At 41.4% G+C, this 4,678-nt stretch overlaps 1 long non-coding RNA gene across 1 annotated transcript; it reads left to right on the plus strand.

Moving 5' to 3' along the window:
* Window positions 1-32: 32 nt before the first annotated feature.
* On the plus strand, window positions 33-4,462 carry LOC126387427 (uncharacterized). The gene is made up of 2 exons (XR_007569670.1): window positions 33-4,114; window positions 4,274-4,462. It is a non-coding gene; the product is annotated as an uncharacterized LOC126387427 (long non-coding RNA).
* Window positions 4,463-4,678: the final 216 nt, after the last annotated feature.

The raw sequence follows: 4,678 nt of genomic DNA on the forward strand, positions 1-4,678 counted from the left end.
ACGGAGTTCCGGCTTTACTGGCACACTCTATATACTACATGCAAAGTACATTTTTTTGGTTTGGAATATTACAGCCTGGGATATGTCAATGATTAGCAGCAACATTTTTATGCATTATTATTTTTTGTGCATTGTCAAATAATCACACTTGTACCGCTAAAGCCTAGTTCACATTACACGATTTTCATGGCGATTTTGACGTCGCAGAGGATCTTGAGAGCCACCTTGGGTCAGAGGTGAGTTAGCAGATAGTCTGCCACGACTAATCCTTGTGTGTGAACAAGCCTACGAGCAAGTCGCCCCCTTGTCTGTGACTGGGACTGGATATCTGGCATGCTAGAAAACTTGAGAAGTCTGACATGACTGACAAAGAGCATCAGCCACTGAGAGGCGGGATACTTCCCACTTCAGCATGCAGGAGGACGGAAGAAATGTGAGGAGGACAAGCCGGCAAGCAACAACAACAATGGTGGCATCCACAGGATCATGGGGAGCACATTGTGTTTGGACCCAGGCCCTGGAGGCAGATCTGATTCAACACTGGAAAGAATATCCATGCCTTTACGATGTGTTGTGTCCAAGTTAAAAAAACGTAGTTTGGTGACATCACCGCGTTATCTGCAGCTCTGTCAGCAAGGGCTCGGTGGAGAAATCTGGTGGTGTGCACACACAGGTCGTAACACAGTTGGCGAGCCTCCCGCTAACTGAAACACATCACCAGGTGTGAACACTCAAAAGATTATGATAGTCTCCGCAACGCAAAATCAGGGTGAAAGTCGTGTAATGTGAACCAGCCTTAAGCGCAAAAAATGTGCTTTGCATAAGGTGGCTTTAAAAAATATCATACATTAATATTATTTCCAATTTTTTTTTTTTTTTTTTTTTTTAAAAAGATCAATTCCAAGGCCAAAGCCCAGACTGACACCCAGATATAATAAAATGCATTTATTATGCTTTAATGGAAGTGGGATAGAAAATTGCAGTTTGAATGGGCGAATTTACGCACGCACACACACACACACACACACACACACACACACAGTGCGATCTTCGTGAGGTGGAGACGAGGCGGAGAAAATAAAAAGTGAATTGAGGGTGAGAAAGACAGGGAACTTAAAAACCAAATGCCACGTGAGGGAGTGTTTTGGATTTAAACCAAATGACAGGGTGGAGCTCAGTAATGTGTACGAGCCGGTGTGCCGGGTTTGTTCTAAAACCATCTCAACAAAAAGATCATCCAAATTTTTTTTATTAAGCTACTAGATAGGCAGGTCTATCATACCAAAATGTAAACTAGAGACATAGAGGAAGTCAAAAATACCTAAATTATTTGGTCCCTTTAAGTGATACCAAAATCTGCCTTGGCCCCTGGACTATCCTCTAAAAATCAGTCTGAGCTATGTCATTTTAAGAGAGTCGCACACAGTATATAATATTCAATATCCAAAGAAGCTTGAGTGTATTTAAGCAGTAGCACTTTTTAAATTGCCATACCTTTAGGCTATTTTCTGGATGTTTAATACAACTCTGCATATAATCATTTGTTCAAAGAAGCTCAAAGCCATAATAAATAAACTGACATTACCAAGGTCACAGTTACTGTCTGAAGAGTGAAAAATATGTTTTCGATATTACCACTAGAACATCGACTTTTAACATTATCTAAAAATTTTAAATATAGTCAAGCTAGAACAAGAGTCTACAGCCATGCTAGCAGCTCTGTGAGGTTGTGCTAACTAGGGATGTCAGAAGAACCGATACTTTGGTATCAAGTCCATACCTCAATTCTGTAAGCATGGTGGTACTCAAATTTCTCCCGCATTGTAGACACAACGGTTGCTATTATTCATGACCCAACGAGGCAGCATAAGGGGCCGTTCAGATGTAGCGTCTTTTGCGCGCACAAATCCATTAGCTTCAATATAGACGCGAGTCAAGCGCGCTCACAATCCAAAGCGACGCCGTAGCAGCGCGCATTCGGTGCGACGCACCTGTTTTTTTGTGCGCGTCCGTGGCGCACAGAGATGGAAAAATCTCAACTTTTTCAAATGCAGCAAGCGCACTGCATGTCATGTGATAAGAATTAACCAATCACCTCCACGGACCTGCTTCTTCCTTTCCGTCCAACGGACTTTACAACATCCGGTGGTGTGAAAGGCAGCAAGCAATGGAGGAGCGACTGATCATTCTTGTCCAGTGATACCCAGAGTTATATGACCTGTCTTCGTCGTACTACTTTGACTTCCGAAGGAACAATGCCTGGAGAATTATCAGCTGGGAGCTTGGGATAACTGGTGAGCATGATGATATGCTATTTCTGTGTCACTTTTTACTCCCCCTGTGAGTGACAGGCGGTTTTGGTTGCTTAGTAACGGCAGGCGCGACAGTAGCGCAACCTCCGAAGCGCCTTGGATAAAAGGATGAAACGGCACAGCTGCCGTTTTCCACGTGCTTTTAGACGCTACATCTGAATGGGGCCTAAATGCATAAAAGTTTTCTAGTTTGTCGTTTAAAGTCAAAGGAAGAATCAAGACGCCTACCAGCACAGTAGAACTACAACAACACCTGGAAGACAGCAACAAGTGCAGCTGCAGCAACAGCTTTGTCTCGACTCATCAAAAAGAAAAGCTACATGTTTAGCGTTTTTTACTGGTCACCGAGAGCTGAAAAGAATGTTCAACTTTTGTTAAAACACTGCGCTCGTCACTGTCACTTTTTGCAGGAGGGATGGGATAAATAGCCTACCACAAAGACCAACCGTCACATCTTACATGTAAAAGTACTAAACAACAACAACAACAATGGAGGAAGAATATGTTAATATACTGCAGGCTATATATTAATTAATATGTTTCCTATGCGACAAAATCTAATTAATCCACGCTGATTAGTACTTTGCGTTTGAGGCTGCTCATCAGGGCTTAGAATGAAATTTAGATTAAAGCTGAATGTTTTAATAAAAGGAGTGTATATTCAAGTACATATGATTTTTTTTGTTGTGTTGTTTTTTACCGTGGTATCACGTTAGGTATCGAGAATCTTACTGGTATTGGTATTGACTACTAAATTTCTAGTACTTACACACAGTGGACCTTTGAGCTAAATGCTAACATCAACATGCTAACATGCTGATAATATTGCTAATATGCTGATTTTGAGAAGGTATAATGTTTATCATCTCACTTTAGTGTGCCAATTAGCACTAAACACAAAGTCAAGCTGAGGCTGAAAGTCTTTAGTTTTGCAGGTATTTGTTCTACAAATTAAAACTTTGACCCAATGAGAGGATATAGCTGAAAAGTGGTTACCAAAATTATTACAAGTCATTCTGTAGGTGACATGAATATCTCTACAAAATTTCATGACGAGCCATCAAATAGGCCTAGTTATATGGAGATTTATCTAAAAATTGAGAAAAAAAATGCCACCATCCTGGCGGTGCCAGAGGAAAAGTCTGGGGATGACCAAAGTCAGTAAGATTCCACTTGTGTGTACCATAAATATCTGTAACAATTTTCATGATAATCCATCCAACAGTCATCAAAATATAACAGTATGAAAAGCCATCTCATGAGACACGCTGATAGCATGACTAAAAATGTATGTTTCGCAAATTCCTGCACAAGATGCACATAATCATTGAAGAAGAAATACTCAATCAGACAAGTCTACTTAGTCAATCATTCATTTTCCGTAACCACTTATCCTGTTGGGGGTCACGGGGAGGCTGGAGCCTATCCCAGCTGACATTAGGTGAGAGGCGGGGTACACCCTGGACAGGTCACCAGACTATCACAGGGCTGACACATAGAGACAGACAACCATTCACATTCACACCTACAGTCAATTTAGAGCCATCAATTAACCTGCATGTCTTTGGACTGTGGGAGGAAGCTGGAGTACCTGGAGAAAACCCACGGATATTTAAGTCTACTTAAACATGATAAACTGCATTAACACATCCCCCTCTCTGTCTCGCTCCAGGTGGATGGAAGGAGAACAAATACTCCGGCCTCACCAGCTGCTGGTCTGAAAATCTGGGAACGTTCCTCTCGCATCTACCTGAGGACCGACTTTGGCCTGTTAGTGGAGTTTGATGGACACAGCACAGCAGGTAACTCGTCTTCACCTCATTAAACAAGTCTAACAGAATTAGCAGTAGTCCTGGAGTCTGTAGGATCCTTAACAAATCCTTAAACCTCAAGTTATCATCCCATCCCAAGTCAATAAATGAGTCATTGTTGAAATTGTATTGTTGATGTTGTTCCTACAGAGATCACTCTACCACGCATATATAAAAGGAAAGTGGGAGGTCTGTGTGGGAACTTTGACGGTCAAAAGCAGAATGACTTGATGAAGCCAGATGGTACCCGTGCCAGGAGCATTCAAGAGTTTGGAGAGAGCTGGAGAGTGTGATTATGTGACAAATGTAAGGATGAGACACAGCACTTAAAAAACCCTGTGAGAGTTTTAATCACTAGTAGAAACATCACTGTAGAAGTTTACAAGAAAACTCCTCACTGATATCATATTTCACCTTACGTGACAAAAACAGACAGAATGAATGTTCTTTTTTTTCTTTTCCTGAAACTAAGCTGCCAAACATGATGTGGCAAAAACATGACCTGTGTGAATGAAGATTTCTGTAAGTTCAGCTCTTCAGGACAATAAATACAGG

This window comes from Epinephelus moara, unplaced genomic scaffold, assembly GCF_006386435.1.
Source record: "Epinephelus moara isolate mb unplaced genomic scaffold, YSFRI_EMoa_1.0 scaffold42, whole genome shotgun sequence".
Lineage (NCBI taxonomy): Eukaryota > Metazoa > Chordata > Actinopteri > Perciformes > Serranidae > Epinephelus > Epinephelus moara.